Source organism: Malus domestica, chromosome 11 (genome assembly GCF_042453785.1).
Source record: "Malus domestica chromosome 11, GDT2T_hap1".
Classification (NCBI taxonomy): domain Eukaryota; kingdom Viridiplantae; phylum Streptophyta; class Magnoliopsida; order Rosales; family Rosaceae; genus Malus; species Malus domestica.
In genome coordinates, this window is record NC_091671.1 from 27961451 (window position 1) to 27980730 (window position 19280).

Below are 19280 nucleotides of genomic sequence, written 5' to 3' on the forward strand. Positions count from 1 at the left end.
CATCAGAGAGCATCCAAAGGGTGAGAGCATTCGGCTCTCCTATGGGAAAGCATGGGCACGGGTGAGAGAAAATCAAGAGAGCTAGAGTGAAAAGTATTCTAGTGAAAGAACTCTTGGGGTAGAGTGAGGTTATTGGGAAAATTCTATGAGTGGGTGTGCAAGGGATTTGGGATTGGTTTATGTTGATTTAACTCATGTGTACTTGTATTGTTATTCTCATAGTGAAGAGCAATATCTCTCCGGGGACGTAGGCAGGTTTTTGCCGAACCTCGTAAATTTCTTGGTGTCTTTATTTCTTGTATTTTATTCTGTTCAACTGAGTGTGATTTTGGTGAGGTTGTAATCTGAATCTCATTTCCGCACTAATGAACGGACAAGGCACAACATTTTCCCCATCCTGCGGTCTGCTCAAACCAGTTGTGGCACTCACAGACCCTGGACTCCCTGGTGAAGAGAAAAATGCCCCAAGAACCTCTAGAAAGAACCTCTTATTTGGGACAATACCATCGTTTTCCATGGATTTCAGCAGTTTCTCTTGAAGCCCCTTGGTGTAAGCCTTGTATAAAAGTTTATACGTTGATACATTTGGGCGTACCCCAATACTATTTGCACTCGCAAAAAGCTTATCAGCTTCCATGGGCAAACCATTCATGCAGTAAACATCAAGCATTGCATTAAGCGTTGAAAACTTTAACTCCCTTCCAGATTCAGCCAACCTGTCAAATACCTCCCTAGCTTTTGAAACACAATCACAGAACCCATACATCATGACAAGACTCTCATATGTTATGAAGCTTGGCGTGTATTTCATGTCAGCCATCTTCTGCAATACATGTTCCGCTTCCTCCTTAAGCCTTGCCTTACCATAATTTATGATCATTGAATTAAATGTAGGGAGTGTTGGTTTCTCCTTGGAACGAAGTAAGCACTTAAATACCTGTTCCATCTTATCGAATTCTTGCTTCTTCCCATATGAATCAATCAGCAAATTAAGGGTGATGATGTCAGGCTTACACTGATTACTTTTCATGCGAGAAAGCACGGATTCCATTTCTCTGATATTTCCATTCTTCCCATATGCATCTATTACACCATTATACGTATAGATATCAGGGGAAGCAACGCTCTCATCAAGATCCTTAAACAAAGCATTAACTTTCCCTACATTTCGAGATTGTGCAAAAGCTCTCAAAAGAATGTTGTATGTCACAATGCTGGGTTGGCACAATTCCATTCCCTTCATTTTGTTAAAGTATCCGAGAGCTTTGTCCAAAGCCTTCGCTTCATCCTTGGAGTTAAGGTGGGCTGAGATGAGTGCATTGTAAACAGAAGTATCAGGCCGGCACCCACTATTATGCATCTCAGAGAAAAGCCACATTGCCATCCGAGTTTGGCCTTTCTTTCCCATTACCGAGATCAATTTTGAATACACGCCATTATCAGCAACATACCACCGCTGTCTTTGCATCCATCTGAAGACCTGAGTGTGACTTATATACGTGAAGCTATCTTCCATCCTATCACAATTGCTGGTAGAAAATACTCACACAGGAACTGACATGTCTTACATAAAATTAGCAGTATACCACTATCAAATGCACCGAAACGTAAAAAATAACTGTTCACATTACAGGCACATCGAACTCACACGATTTCGAAAAACCCATAAAATTCATGCCATAGCCATTATTTAAAATGTCAGATCGTGCACTCAAAATGCCTGCTGATCTCTAAAACATATACATTTCTCCTTGCATTCTATTACCCTATATAGTGTATCATGCACAATAACTATACATAACCAAATTCACATCTATCAACAGTGTTGGCATTTGCCTATTGTTTGTCAAGGTGAGTACAATTCTCTGCTGTTATTGTGTCTCAAAGAAATTTCTTTCATGATTCTGGTGGTCAACCAATAGATCGGTCGCCGATGAATTTCATTTTGATATTTGTTTCTTTCAGAAGCAGTCAAGCAACTTAAAAGTAATTTGAACATTGAAAATGGCCCAACGGCCTGGTTCAACAACTTTAGTTCTTCTTATATTAGTTAAAAGTTAATTTCATTTTGTTGGCTTAGTTATTTTGCTGCTATGCTCTATACGCGGATGTGTCTGTGTGAGTGTTATTTATCTTTTGCCCATACTGGTCCTATAATCATTGTGGTTATTGATTCTGATGGCTCTGGTTCTGGGGTTTAAAATTTGATTTTCTATAGTGATACTTTTTGTTTACAAACTCCGCCTGTGTAAGTTTATCTTACATTGCCGGTCCCAAGCCCGGATAAAGGAGGAGGGGGAGGGCGTCAGGTAGTCGACAGCCGGCACTCCATGATTACGTCGAATCCTTATGAAAATGAATCCAGAACGAAATCGCGCTAAAGCTAGGGCGTCACCCGTAAGTGGCGCGCTGTGTGGCCCGAGCACAGTGATAAGTGAGCAAGGGTCGCTGTATCTCCATCGGCACCCGGATGCAGTGTTAAATGAGCAAGGGGGCTATAGAAACTTCTTTTCGAACGACTCCACTCAAAGTTGTTTGGGAGCATATGCTCCTATCAACTTTACACGGGACACACAAAAGAAGTACTTTGATCCTATTAGACGGGGGAGGGTGAAGAAGCTAGGACAGAAGGGTAGAGTTCAAGAGAGCAAAATGCGTTTAGGAACGTGGAATATAGGAACCTTGACGGGAAAATCTATGGAAGTAGTGGAAGTTATGGTGAGGAGAAGGATAAATATTATGTGCCTACAAGAAACTAAGTGGGTTGGTCGTAAGGTAAAGGATCTAGAAAACTCAGGGTTTAAACTATGGTATTCGGGCACAAATAGAACGAGAAACGGTGTTAGCATCATCGTGGACAAGACCTTGACACAAGATGTTGTAGATGTCAAGAGGGTAGGAGATAGAATCATGACAATCAAGATTGTAATAGGACAAGAACTTATCAATGTGATTAGTGCGTACGCACCTCAAGTAGGGTTGGATACGAGTTCGAAGGAGAAATTTTTGGAAGACCTTGGAGACTTGGTGCAAGGAATTGCTCAGACGGAGAAGTTATTTATAGGAGGAGATTTAAATGGACACGTGGGCAGGGAGACAGGCAACTATGGAGGTTTTTATGGTGGCCATGGTTTTGGGGAGAGAAACGAGGATGGGGAAGCTATCTTGGATTTTGCAATGGCATATGATCTCTTCTTAGCCAACACATTCTTTAAGAAGATAGAAGAACATGTGATCACCTACAAGAGTGGGTCGTCAAAAACACAAATAGATTTTCTTCTAATGAGGAAAGGGGATCGTATAACTTGTAAGGATTGCAAAGTTATACCAGGAGAGAGCGTGGCTAATCAACATCGCTTGTTGGTGATGGATGTACATATCAAAAGAGTGAGAAAAAAGAACAAGAATTGGAAGTGCCCAAGGACTAGATGGTGGAATCTAAAAGAAGAAAAACAAGCCATTTTCAAAGAGAAAGTAATCACCCAGTGTGTGTGGGATAGAGAGGGGGAAGCTAACCAAATGTGGGATTCCATGGATAGTTGTATCCGAAAAGTAGCAAAAGAGGTATTAGGAGAGTCCAAGGGCTTTGCCCCGCACCAAAAGGAATCTTGGTGGTGGAATGAGGAGGTACAAACAAAGGTGAAGGCTAAGAAGGAATGTTGTAAAGCCTTATACAAGGATAGGACCGATGAAAATGGTGAAAGGTATAGAAAAGCGAAGCAAGAGGCGAAGAAAGCTGTGAGAGAAGCTAAGTTAGCGGCTTATGACGATATGTATAAGCGACTAGATACCAAAGAAGGAGAGTTGGATATCTATAAACTAGCTAGAGCAAGGGAAAAGAAGACAAGGGACCTAAACCAAGTGAGGTGCATCAAGGATGAGGATGGAAAGGTTCTTGCTACAGAGAACGCGGTTAAAGACAGATGGAAAGGTTATTTTCATAATCTTTTCAATGAAGGACATGAAAGGAGTGCTTCTTTAGGGGAGTTGAGTAACTCAGAAGAGTGTAGAAACTACTCTTTTTATCGTAGAATCTGGAAGGAAGAAGTGGTTGTAGCTTTGAAGAAGATGAAGCATAGAAAAGCAGTAGGCCCAGACGATATACCAATCGAAGTGTGGAAAGTTTTGGGAGAGACAGGTATAACATGGCTCACTGACCTTTTCAATAGGATTTTGAAAATGAAGAAGATGCCAAATGAGTGGCGAACGAGCACTTTGGTGCCTATCTACAAGAATAAGGGCGATGTACAAAATTGCATGAACTATAGGGGTATTAAGCTAATGAGTCATACAATGAAGCTCTGGGAGAGAGTTATTGAGCATAGATTGAGGCAAGAGACACGGGTTTCGGACAACCAATTCGGGTTCATGCCAGGGCGCTCAACCATGGAGGCAATCTATCTCTTACGAAGATTGATGGAAAGATATAGAGATGGGAAAAAGGATTTACACATGGTCTTTATAGATTTGGAAAAAGCGTATGATAGGGTCCCAAGAGACATTCTTTGGAGGATTTTAGAGAAGAAAGGAGTACGAGTAGCATATATCCAAGCTATACAGGATATGTATGAAGGAGCAAATACTGCCGTAAGAACTCATGAAGGACAAACCGAAAGCTTTCCCATAACTGTAGGATTACATCAAGGCTCATCCTTAAGTCCTTACCTTTTTGCGTTGGTAATGGATGAGTTAACAGGACATATTCAAGATGATATTCCTTGGTGTATGCTTTTCGCAGACGATATAGTGTTGATAGATGAAACTTAGGAAGGGGTAAATGCAAAGCTTAACCTTTGGAGAGAAGTGTTGGAATCTAAAGGTCTTCGCCTAAGCCGATCAAAGACAGAATATATGGAGTGCAAGTTCAGTGCAAATGGAGGCCAAAACGAGTTAGGGGTGAGGATCGGAGATCAAGAAATACCAAAGAGCGACCGTTTTCGTTACCTAGGATCTATCTTGCAAAAGAACGGAGAATTAGATGGAGATCTCAACCATAGAATACAAGCTGGATGGATGAAGTGGAAGAGTGCATCCGGCGTGTTGTGTGACCGCCGTATGCCACTGAAGCTAAAGGGAAAATTTTATAGGACGGCAATAAGGCCGGCGATGCTGTATGTGAAGGGAAAATTATGAGATTTCTAGAATGGGATTTCATAATGACTATCATGCATATTCAAATCAAATTTAATATACGAAAGCAGCGGAAGCATTTATAACATATTATCAAAGCTATAGTCATGCAAATCCCCTTCAAGGTTCATAGGTTTATATATAATGCATCAAAACATTTTAAAGAATCAAGAACAAAGTGAAGGTTAGTCTTATACCTCTTGATCTAGACTTGAGACCAAGGATGGACCACCTCCAAGCCTTTTGCTCCTTGAAATCCTTGAGCCTAGCTTCCCTCCTTGCCTCCTCCACTTTGTTACAATGAGTGCTCCTAGGTTCTCTTCAAGTTCCCAAAGTAGGAAACCTCTAAAGATCCTCACCCACTAGTGTAGTGAGAAGGATGAAGGAATAACCAAAAGGGTGTAAGAGATGTTAGTAAAAACCCCCTTTGGTGGCCGGCCTTTGTGTAGTTTAGAGAGCTATTTTTCTTTTGCCTCTTTGTTGTTTTAACACACAAAAACCCTAATGAACTTTATCTCTATAAAGTTGCTTATAAAGACAAAAGAAACCTAGTCAACACTTGACTAAATATCTCACTCTTTTCACACCTAAAGTGGCCGGCCTCTTTGTTGTTTGTTTGGGCTTTGGGCTTTTATTATTTCAAGTCATCCAATGCTTGAATAAAAGCCCAATGGGTTTAGGCCCAATGGGCCCAATTAAACCCGAACGTTTCTTAAGCCCAAAACGATCTTTATCGCTTTTATGATTTCTTTAGACTTTCTAAATTAATCACAACAATTAATTAATCCAATTAATTATTTCCATCATCCATTAGTTACTCACTACAACAGTGTTGTGGTGAACAATCTTTTAGGTTCTAATTAGCAAGGCAATGAGGTGATTGGCATCAATCCAATTGCTTATATTTAATTCAATCACTTAGTGAATTAAAACCTCATTTTAATTCACCTTTCTTCTTTGATGACTACATTTAATCATCTAGAAGAACTCACAAGCTATGAGTGACATCTAACCATATGTCATAGCTACCCAAGCTAATGTAGAAGTTTATTCGAAGAACCTAGTCAGTTGGAATTACAATGTAATTCAATCCTTCTCTAATACAATACTCTCAATCACATCATTAGGGTATGGATATATCATGTCAAACCCCTAATGTGATTATTCCTTCTTATATGATCCAATTGAGTCGTATAGGAACGCTTTCCTTTATTACGCTCGATACTTCAGCCGAAGATTCCCGAATCATATCTTAGAGTATTCTTCCTCTCTTATCGAGGATTAGAGATTCCTTGTTGCGCATACACTTGCCTTCATGACTAAGTGGCTTAACCCCAACTATGCCGTTGACATTCTAATAGAGTGACGTTGACATAATCAAAGATTAAGTACTTAACCACAAGACAACGACGATGCCTCAGGTCTAAGGATTACTTACATTATTCCAACCATTTGAGTTACTTGCTTGACATGTGAGTAGACCTCCATGCAAGTACTCTGATTCGATTGTGTTCAGTGAACTCATTCCCTTAATGAGCACCTACATACTTGTCTTAGTGTCACAACACGAATGGGATGAGACTTTCCATCCTTCCAATTGAAGCGGACACAGTATGTACCGGTCTACGCATTGTCAGTATCCCTCCGACAATCCAATGACCAGGAACCTTTTGGACATCTGGTTATGTGAAGAAGGTCTCTGTAGTCTAACTTCATTAGATTACTTCTCCAATCGATCCATTGTCCATGGATACACTATTTAGGACATATGTCGTTTATTGAGATAGTCCTAATTCGTGTCTTTGCCATTTGATGTATAAGATTCATCCATACATCCATTCATTTGTCCTGAAAGATTTCTTCCAAAGATTGACTTTCAGGGCATATTTCCAACAATCTCCCACTTGCACTAAAGTCAATCACTAGTGTATCTTATACATCTTGTCGAGAGAGTTTATGCTCGTAGGTTAACTTGGTTATGTATTAATCTCTTTTATATTTAAAAGGGATTTACTTATCAAATGTTTCCAAGACATTTGATGATGTCTCTTTAATGTGTTCGAATACTTTGATGATACCTTGATTCCATGGCTTGAGCTATCGCCCCATTACATCGTAGTACTCTACTAACGACCTTATGGTTTGGATTCAATCATGGGTTCTGAAACTATATATCTATATATATTTCGTTTGTATACTTTATACAAACTTTGCTCCAAGCTTGAGACCATTGTAGTACAATACTAACAATTCATTCATATGATTATTACTTCATCCATTATGAAGTTCCATTTGTTAAAATGGCTTATTTTCACTTTGGTTAACAACCTAAGTGAATGCACGCTTCCAGAGTCCCACTCTGATGTTTCTTTCTTAAAGGCAATAATACTCTATCAGTTGCTTTGGTTCTGATCCTGGGATATAGTAATATCTTAAAGTGATAAACTCAGTGGTTTCAGCACCTTTGGATATCTACTTCACAAGTCAACACATGTGTCCCTTTTGTGATTTTATGACACATTCATTATAAGGGTTATGAAAGTGATTTCTTATCACATAGGAAAATGCTTTCCTAAATCTTCAACATTTGAGATTTAATTCCCATATAACATTATTGAGATAGCCTTGCTATATCAGTAAGTCTAATTTCAAGTCTATACTTCAAAATTGACCGTGTCATGTTTTGTCATTTTCGAGTAACATCTATGTTTCATCAAGTCTATCAAATAGACTTTATTCACATCTTGTTGCTCAAATTATGACATCACTCCCACTGGCCTTGTTGTAACTTAGCATTCATTCAAAATTAACAATTAGATTTTCTTGATTTGAATGCATATTGCTCCCACTAACTTGTCTTGGATCCATTGAGAATCATTGAGATCCATTAGCTTATTGATGATGTCTCAACAATTTTGAGACTATCAACAACCCTAGCTAATACAAGTTATTTAAACGAATCACATACAAAAGAATTCCTTCTAAAGTATTCCTTTTGATTATGTGACTTGTTTTATCAAGTCTATTCATTTAATTATACGATGTCATACACCATACTTCAAGTTTTAGTCATACTAAGACCTTTAATGTAGTCATATAAGAATTATCCAATTCCTTAGTGGAAGCATGGCTCCTACTAAGGATATAGATACTCAACCATTCCTTCTAGGTGGTTAATATAATTCTCTATCAAAACTACATAGAGCAATATCGTTACATGAGATGTTGAATTTGGATTGTCTAGTTGTTAAACCATATGTTGTGACTCATTTTGAAACTTATTCCCTTTTTGTTTCATCAACTTGTCCATATGCTTTGTTATTAGCATGTTCTCATAAAAGAGAATGATGGACAACTCCCAACATATAACCATTTTATGCTAGGTTGACGAAACCAACATTCAAAGACTATTCTTTAAATGTTTACACAACATAGAATTTTAACGTTTGAAGAGCTTGAGTCCTTTTAACAATTAAAATTACAAACTCTTAATAATAGTCAAGTACTATTATTCTTTAGACAACTATAAACCAATCACATTCAAGTTTATATCCATTTTCACACCTCCCACTATTTCTCATGACTTTAATGAGAAATCATTTCATACATTCAAAATGTATAAAAGTGGATTATATTGGTAGAAGACATTGTGTAGTAGCTTTGAAACATTTCAAGCTTATTTGTTTCAATCTTCACTAAGTTTAATGTCTTGTTATTTAAGTGACTAAAGTCTTTAAACCTTTTATAGATTTAGACACTTCTTTCTTGGTTTAATCACTAACACCATTGACATTTTAAAACAATTTTAAGAATGCCCAATTAATTGTTCAAAACTACTAATTGAATCAAGAGTGATCTTGATCATTGTGTTTCAAGTGATAACCATATAAGAAACGTTTTTCTTATTACTTATATCATTGTAATGTGATCTTCCTTTTCTTCAAGAAAGGATTTTCTAGACTTTTGTCAATTCATATAGAACTCATAAGCAGACAAATGGAACCAAATCTAAAGATTCATTGTATCCTTTTATGTCCTACATGTGAGATCTATCCATAATTGATAAATCTAAAGTTTGGTTTATCACATTACAATTAAGTGATATAACTCTTGTATCTCATCTAGGATACAACAAGACAATTTTCAATTCATAACACTACTTTAAGGAAATAGTATATTAAAAAGGCATACTTCATATTACATTAATATGATAGTTCAAACATTCATAATGTTTAATACAAAAGGTATTAGCTCTATACATTTAGAGACTAATATAAATGCCTTTATACATTTAGGCACTAATAGTGGCTTTCCATCAAATGAAGCCATATAATTAGTTCTTAACAAAATAAGAAAGTTTAAAGACAATCTTTAAATGCCTATCAAAACTTCCTAAGTAGTAAGCAAAAATCATAGTGGCCGAACCCTTCTCCATATTTTCTTTGCTTGTTCTTCTTCTACTTGGCTTCTCCACCTATATACAATTATACAAGTGATTAGCACTTTATATCAAATATAAATATTTAGAAGATCTAACATTTAGAATTGAAGATAAGAACATAAACCATACCTTGTGGCTTGTCCTTAAGACTTGCAAGGTATAACCTGCAATTCCTCCTCCAATGCCCCTCCTTTCCACAGTGGTGGCAAGTCCCTTTGGGCTCTTTTGCCTTCTTTTTCCTCACTCCTCCTTTCGGCTTAGGAGTGGGGGACTTCTTCTCCTTCCCTTTGCCTTTGCCTTGCGGCTTGGCCTTGGAAGATGATGGCTTATTGTAGGCTACTGCAACAGTCCCTACAACGTTCTCTTTCTTCATAGTCTTCTCAGCGGTTACTAACATGTTTAGTAACTCGGAGAGAGTGCTATCCATCTTATTCATATTGTAGTTCATTACGAACTGCGAGAATGAATCAGAAAGAGAAGCCAATATGAAGTCCTGGGCCAATTCCCCGTCAAGTGGAGTACCAAGGTTCTCCAATTGTTCAATGAATCCTATCATCTTCAGTACATGTTGATGCACTGGAGCCCCCTTGACCATCTTGGTCTTCACAAGTTCACAGACAGTGCTAAAGCGACGGTTGCGCGTCCCTTCACCATATAACTCCGTAAGATGGAGTATTATGGAAGATGCACTGTCCATGCCCTCGTGCTGTCTCTGTAGCTCCTCATTCATGGAAGCCAACAGATAGCACTTGGCTTGTGTATCATCCTCAACGTGCTTGTCATACTTAGCACGTTCATCCTCAGTGGCGTCAGGGCCAAGAGGTATGTGAGGTGGAGCCTTGTCTAGTACGTAAACAATCTTCTCCAAGGTTAGGAGAATCTTGACATTACGATACCATGATGGGAAATTGTGCCCCTCTAGGCAATGTTTGTCGAGTATTTTCGCGAGTGTGCTTCCAACCATATCTATATACATAAACAAATAAAATAATTAGATTGATTGTTGATTAAGTCAAACGATTCGGGTCTTTAAACCGAATGACACCACCCATCATTTTTGGCAAATTCCATATCCCCCATAATGGAATCCGGGAGATTTCAAAGAAAGCTCCTAGCGGGTTATGGGAGGCTCACTATTACCAAGCCCACCTCACGATGATACGATGTTTGGCTAGCAACAATAATAATGAGAGGGTACAAGTACCCATTCACAACAACCTCTTGTGATTACCCATCTTTTTGGCCTAATGATACGATGTTGGCATTATGTTTCTTAGTTAAGTTCTTTCCCACCATGCCGGTTTAGCTAGGGGTTCAAGCATGACCTCACGATGATACGATGTTGGCCATACTCGTTGCCTACCTTAACCTCATCAAATGTTTTAAATAAACTCTTCCTGAATATAAGCATGCACTTTGTCACTTCCCCATGATAGGGTGAAGGCGGTGTACAAGTCATAAACGCTTGGAGCCTACCACGGTGGAAGGCCACGAAAAAGTGTTCTAAGCACTCTTACGCTTACAACTTAATATTGTTTGGTTGAGGGATTTTAAGGTTTCATCAATTTTATTTATTTAATCACAATCAAATAAATTGTCCTATTATAACTACTAGTCCAAAGTTAATGAAATTAGTAGCATATGATATCCCCACTATTCGTTTTCATAAAACAAATCAATATCAAAACATTTTTCAAAATATTGGAGATATATATATATAACTACTAATTGTATTCATTATAATTTAGTAGCGTATGATACTGCCACTATTTGTTTTGAGGAAAAACAAATCAATATCAAAAACGAATTTTTCAAATATTGGAAGTAACTACTACTACTAAGGTTTTTGCATTCCTTTGAAATTGGACTTTATAGTTATCTTAGGCTCTTGGATGACTATGGACTTATTAGGTTATTGCAACAACGAGCCATCATTGTTGAATATAAACTCGGGGAGGTTGTGTCAATTTAATTACGTGCTTATCAATCCAATTAAAACCATTTTCATTGAGCCATTAGAAATGAAAGACAATCATTCATTGCTAATTTGGGCATTGGACCCTTTTAATCTTTAATCTCATGTCAAAACCCTCTTTTAGTTATGTCTCCTTACCAATAGTTAAAGAAACTCTAGTCTAGCACTAGAGGGAATCCACTAACGAATAGAGATTAAGAAGTAATAAGAATTACAAACCGATTTGTACAAATTCCTATAAATTACATATACTAAAAGGGGAGAGAAAGATTAACGTCAAACGTGACAAGGTCCAATTAAATAGTAATTAAAACACATTCCCAAGGTTCAAACAATTTGATTTTAGCGCCTTATCATATAGCTCAATTATCGTTTAAGGCATAAGTCCAAAGTCATCCATTTCATAACTACTTAAACACATTTAAATAATCATTAGGGAATGCAACATAAACATTTAGATTTAGTGCATATGGGCATAATAGTATTATGAGTTTAAACAACTAACAAAATTAAAATCAAATATTTTAACTTTCTAGTTAGTAGGGGCCTAAATGTAAATATGAAAAGTTAGGGGTAAAACCGTAAATATTTCAAAGTAAATATCAACTTTTCAAAGATTACAAAATAGCCCCACAAGTGGATAAATCCACTAGGGAGGCCGGCCATTCAATGGGATGGTGGGAAGTCTCACCCACATGCTACAATTTAATGCAAAGTAGACCTCCATGCAAGTACTCTGATTCGATTGTGTTCAGTGAACTCATTCCCTTAATGAGCACCTACATACTTGTCTTAGTGTCACAACACGAATGGGATGAGACTTTCCATCCTTCCAATTGAAGCGGACACAGTATGTACCGGTCTACGCATTGTCAGTATCCCTCCGACAATCCAATGACCAGGAACCTTTTGGACATCTGGTTATGTGAAGAAGGTCTCTGTAGTCTAACTTCATTAGATTACTTCTCCAATCGATCCATTGTCCATGGATACACTATTTAGGACATATGTCGTTTATTGAGATAGTCCTAATTCGTGTCTTTGCCATTTGATGTATAAGATTCATCCATACATCCATTCATTTGTCCTGAAAGATTTCTTCCAAAGATTGACTTTCAGGGCATATTTCCAACAGTATGGCACATAATGTTGGGCGGTGAAGCATCAACACGTACACAAAATGGGTGTAGCGGAGATGAGGATGCTTCGTTGGATGTGTGGGCACACGAGAAAGGATAAGATTAGGAATGAGGATATCTGGGGTAAAGTAGGAGTAGCCGAAATTGAAGGAAAGATGAGAGAAAATCGGTTACGGTGGTTTGGACATGTGCAAAGAAGGCCTACTGACGCTCCGATTAGAAGATGCGACTATGGGACAGAGGTTCAGGGCCGAAGGGGTAGAGGAAGACCTAGGAAAACTTTGGAAGAGACCCTAAGAAAAGACTTAGAGTACTTGGATCTAACGGAGGACATGACACAGGACAGAACACAATGGCGTTCTAAGATTCATATAGCCGATCCCACTCAGTGACTTGGATTTTCCAAGTCTCCAACCGAGAAGTTTTCCTCACTCAGGAAATTAAGGGAACACTACCTCAACCTACATGCTCCACTCACAAAGCTTCAACATACAAGCTTCAACAAAAGAAAATTCAAAGAACTTAGCGAAGAAGGCTTTGGTGTATTTAACACAATACGTTGAAATGAAGGAAAGCTTATTTATTGATATCCCCGATAAGTTACAAATATGTACATATACATGAGTCAAAATAAACAAACAAGAGGGAGCCTTCACAAAGGTTGCTTAGGAGAAGTCTCCGCAGTCGGTAGAGCCCCAGAAAGAGAAGGCACCGGAGGGGGATCATTCGGAGCCTCAGTACTGGACAGAACCCTAGAAGGAGGAGGCATCAGAGGTTGATCATTTGGAGCTTCATTACGCGGTACAGCCCCAGAAGACGAAGGCAATAAATGCCTTTGGAACAAACCCACAAATCTCTGATGATCAAGTAAAACCTGACCATCAGATTCCTTCATCTGGTCAAGCTTCCTCTTCATGTTTGTAGCATAGTCATGTGCGAGCCGGTGCAACTGTTTATTCTCATGCTTGAGCCCTCTAATCTCCTGTTTGAGACTCATCACTTCAGCCGCCAATGATTCAACTTGGCGGGTTCGAGCAAATAGGCGTTGGGCCATATTAGACACAGAACCTGCACACTGAACACTGAGAGCCAGAGAATCCTTAATAGCCAACTCATCAGACCGTTTGGAAAGTAGTCTGTTATCTTTGGGAGTGAGAAGGTTCCTGGCCACTACCGCAGCAATCATATCATTCTTCATCACGGAATCCCCAACGGTAAGAGGACCAGTAGGGGAGACGAAGGATGGGCGCCATATGTTGTCTGGAGAAGGCGGGGCTGCCTTTTCAACAAGGTTCAAGTCAAAACGACGGTCGGAGGGGCCAGACATTTTCAAAGGTGTTGAAGAGAGAAGAGGTCGGACAAATCAAGATCTTAGAAGTGCAAGAATGGAGCTTCTACTGGTGGAGATTCAAGTGTGCTTTGGAACTTAATGTCAGCCCCTAGAAAAATCTGCACTCGACGAAGCTTCAGAAATCGAAGAGGCGCCTGCTCAGAAATCGAAGAGGTGTTTGCTTTTTCAAAAGCTGGGCTGCTCAGAGACCACGAGGGTCGATCTCAGAAATCGAAGAGGCGTTTGCTTTCTCAAAAGCTGGGCTGCTCAAAGACCACGAAGGCCGATCTCAGAAATCGAAGAGGCTTGCTTTCTCAAAAGCTGGGCTGCTCAGAGACCACGAGGGCCGATCTCAGAAATCGAAAAGGCACCTACTTTTCCAGCCTTGTCAGCACCTGTCACACACACACTCAGCTTTGCGAAAATTATGGGCATTCTGTCGAAGATTTCTGGTGAAGTAGAAAGCACATGAATCGTACTGTTCAATCACCCACTTCCCACACGCAACAGTAGCTCATGGGTACCACAGATAATTTTGCCAAAGTTCTCTGACAAAGTTGAGACACGTGAAGCTTGCAGCTCCCACTACATCGCTCTGACCAAGAAGGGTAAAAGAATAGCAAAGAAACAACACTAACAAAGTTTAGACACATAAATTTTGAAAGTCTAGCTACCATATTATTACCCACAAGGGTAAAGGAACAGTACCACTGCTGGATAATTGGAAAGGCCCGGTGTGTCAACCTCTGTGCTTCGTGGCAAGGTAGACTAGCAAACATGCCCAACCTTTACTCACATTCGAGAAAACACTCCCAACAAGATTGCTTGCTCCAAAATCGAAGAGGCACCGCCCTCCGAATCTCGAGAGCCAGACTCCCAACATGATTACTTTCTCAAAAATCGAAGAGAGGGTAAAGGAACAGTACCACTGCTGGATAATTGGAAAGTCCCTGTGTGTCAACCTCTGTGCTTCGTGGCAAGGTAGACTAGTAAACATGCCCAACCTTTACTCACATTCGAGAAAACACTCCCAACAAGATTGCTTGCTCCAAAATCGAAGAGGCACCGCCCTCCGAATCTCGAGAGCCAGACTCCCAACATGATTACTTTCTCAAAAATCGAAGAGAGGGTAAAGGAACAGTACCACTACTGGATAATTGGAAAGTCCCTGTGTGTCAACCTCTGTGCTTCATGGCAAGGTAGACTAGCAAACATGCCCAACCTTTACTCACATTCGAGAAAACACTCCCAACAAGATTGCTTGTTCCAAAATCGAAGAGGCACCGCCCTCCGAATCTTGAGAGCCAGACTCCCAACATGATTACTTTCTAAAAAATTGAAGAGACACCGCTCTCCGAATCTCGAGAGCCAGACCCCCAGCAGGATTGCTTTCTAAAAAATCGAAGAGGCATCGTTCTCCGAATCTCGAGAGCCAGATCCCCGACAGGATTGCTTGTTTGAAAACCGAAGAGGCACCACTTCCCCAACTTCAAGAGCTGGATCTCTTTGGATAAAGCTTGTCTGTAATCTTCACACGCAACATCAGGTTTCTAGATACCACAGACCACTTTTTCAAAGTGCTCTGACAGAGTTAAAACATGTGAAGCTGGCAGCTCCCACTACCGTGCTATGACCAAGCAGGGTAAAGGAATAACATTATTACTTGATGTTAGGGAGACTCCTATATATGTCGACCTCCATCCCCAACGGACAGGCAGACCTGCAAAAATGCTCAACCCTTCCTCTTATCTGAGAGGGTTTCTTTCCCCCCGATAATACCTCTGTAAACAAGCTATACTAGAGCAAGAATATCTCATATCATCAGGGTTAAAAGCAAGAGTATCCCATATCATGCTTTTTCCCTGTCTTTTCCTTTGGCCTTGTTCTTACCTGCAAGACAAGGAGAAAGAGAGCAATCAGTCAACACTTGGAATCAAGCTTCCAGCCAGGAACTGACTGCCTGGAACCCCTTACCTGATTACTTACCTGGCATTGCTCTCAAGTACCCATCTTCAACATCTTATGCTTCCAGGGAAGATACCGCATCTGCCTGAGGAACAGATAGGGCAAGTGAGAAGGATACAAGGAAGCATGTGGAGACAAGCGTAACAGCACACGTGCCGATACATCCACTACTTTGTCAAAAGAAAAAGTATCCCATATCAGCAGGGTCGAACGTACTCTAGATTTGATAGACTTGTTTTGACCCTCAAATTCTTCAGTCGGCCTTATACTCTGGAGGAAACCAGAAAACCCTCCAGCCCAGTTCAAGAATAAGCCTGTGGAAAGTTACTTCTTTAAAAGAAAAAGTATCCCATATCATCTCTTCTCATTTTTCTTCTCTTTATCCTTCATGCTGCCTGCAAGATAGGGAGAATGTGATCAATCAGCCGGAGCTCTGATTGCTTACCTTGTCTGTCACCTCTTTCAGCAGATCCCCTAGCTCGGCGACTTGGGGGATTCCTACTACATGGTTTGTATCGCGCTTGACCAAGCCTGAAACTACAAGTAAGCTTCAAGTGAAATTGATACATTACCTTGTGCATCTCCACCAGTTAAAGATACCACCCCTGGATGGAGGAAGAGTACTTCCAGAGAAGATGCCACATCTACCTATGAGACAGATAAGGCAAGTCAAGACGATACCACACTCCGGTACTTAGAAGTTTCATGGTTACGAGATCATTCTCCCACAATATTTCCTAATGTCATTTGTACTAAATCATTCACTTGTACTCACTAAAGGAGAGCTTGAACCTATGTACTTGTGTAAACCCTTCGCAATTAATGAGAACTCCTTTATTCCGTGGATGTAGCCAATTTGGGTGAACCACGTACATCTTGTGTTTGCTTTCCTATCTCTATCCATTTATATACTTATCCACACTAATGACCGGAGCAATCTAGCGAAGATCACAAAAAGTGACCGTTTTCGCTACCTAGGATCTATCTTGCAAGAGAACAGAGAATTAGATGGAGATCTCAACCATAGAATACAAGCTGGATGGATGAAGTGTAAGAGTGCATCCGACGTGTTGTGTGACCGTCGTAGGCCACTGAAGCTCAAGGGAAAATTTTATAGGACGGCAATAAGGCCAGCGATGTTGTATGGCACAGAATGTTGGGCGGTGAAGCATCAACACGTACACAAAATGGGTGTAGCGGAGATGAGGATGCTTCGTGGGATGTGTGGGCACACGAGAAAGGATAAGATTGGGAATGAGGATATCCGAGGTAAAGTAGGAGTAGCCAAAATTGAAGGAAATATGAGAGAAAATCGGTTCCGGTGGTTTGGACATGTGCAAAGAAGGCCTACTGACGCTCCGGTTCGAAAATGTGACTACGGGACAGAGATTCAGGGCCGAAGGGGTAGAGGAAGACCTAGGAAAACTTTGGAAGAGACCCTAAGAAAAAGACTTGAGTACTTGGATCTAACGGAGGACATGACACAAAACCGAGCGCAATGGCGTTCTAGGATTCATATAGCCGACCCCACTTAGTGGGAAAAGGCTTTGTTGTTGTTGTTGTTGTTGTACATGTCTCTCTTTGTTTCTGGTCATCAGATTGAATAAATCAAACAGAAACAACGAAAACATTATGCAGTAAGAGGAGAAAAAGGGTGGGCTCATCATTTCCCCATCGATTAATCAAGTTTTCGACTATTAATGGCGTCCACAGATCAAACCACAGCAAAAAAAATCCAACAATTTAAATTAAAAAAAAAAACAAACACAAAAGATTGAAAATTGAGCTGACCTCTAAGCACTGAAGCCATTTGTCCCAAGCTCTTCAAAAGGCATAAAGCAATGCTCCGTCCTCACAGTCTTAACATACTTATTTAAGGTCTTCAACAACGGCTTTTGTCACTGAAGCTCCTCATGAGCGTCCGAACCACCTCCCGGACTTCCGGGTCCTCGGTCTTTCGTCCCGAATTTCTTTTGGGTCGGGTCGAAAAGCAGGACATTCGGGTCATGGGTCGCTTCCGAAGAAGCAGATGCGGAAGCCATGGCTGAGTGAGGTTGTAATTTTGTGAGGAATGAATGGCAAATGGGAATGTGGAGGATTGGAGAGAGTTGGGTGAGACTATTAGGGACATTCTGGTTTCTAGGCCTGGGGGAGGAGAAGGTTTTAAAGGAAGAACACGGCGGAGCAACCGGCAAGTAATGGGGCGGCTTGGTTTTGAGTTGGGACTAGGTGAGGGAGAGATGTGGTCTCAAAAAATTCTAAAGTCTCCCACTTTCTTTTTCATCTTTTTTTTCTTTAGTTTTCTACAATTATTTTATTTTATTTTAAATGAATGACATTAATTAGTAAAGATTTTTTTTATTTTTTTATTTTTTAATTTTTTTTTGGGTACAAAGGCATATTTTATTGCCAACAAAAAACAAAATTTACATAACATAACTTACACAGTCGAGGCCCCAAAAAAATATACAAAGAAAACGTTGGTTTTCCAGACAAAACAACATGAACATAACCAAAAGATTAGGCCGAAATACAGAAACAATTTGAAATAAAAAGAAAACCCTAGTCTTCTACAACTACAACCACATCACCTCTCGTTCAGTACATACAATGGACCCCAACGAATGCCATAAATCCGACCAACCGACGCCTCATAGGTGGAAGGAAGGAAGACACCATCATCCATCAAAGAAAACCTCTCCAATTGCAATCACCAAGTAGAAAAAAACAAAAACAAAAAAACCAGTGGGATCTCCACTTGTGACACTACCAAGGAAGGTAGACTAAGAGAAAGAGGTCGTGCGAACACGCGAGCCGGTGTGAACATCGGAGCTCTACACACCCTCTCGATGTACTACAACAAATTGCAGTTGAAAGTGATTGCAAATCGGATATGGTATGATATTGATGAAGATTAGAAAGAAATAAACGAATTGCAAATGATGGAGAAGGTCGGTGAAGATGGAGGGATACCAGGGGTTAGATAAAAGAAAAATATTGGTTCTGAGGACATAGGCTAGTAGGATTGACAATATGTGGGGTGGAAAGAACATATTGAAGGGAAAGGATAGCAGGGGAAAACAATAAAAGAAGGTAAGAAAGAGAACAAAAAGCAGAAAGAAAAGACTGCCACCAACCCTAGCCATGGCTAAATGTAAATATAGAAAATCTGTAACGAATGAAACGAGAACACGTGTACAAAGTAGATTTGTATTGATTTGAATTTGTAGGTTACAATCTCTATTTACAATTTTCCTCTGATTTAGTCTTCAAATTTGATGTAGATGCATAGGTTGATTA

At 39.8% G+C, this 19280-nt stretch overlaps 1 pseudogene; it reads right to left on the reverse strand.

Annotated features, from left to right (window-relative positions):
- Positions 1–155: 155 nt before the first annotated feature.
- Positions 156–18241, reverse strand: LOC103448327 (pentatricopeptide repeat-containing protein At4g39620, chloroplastic-like; annotated as a pseudogene).
- Positions 18242–19280: the final 1039 nt, after the last annotated feature.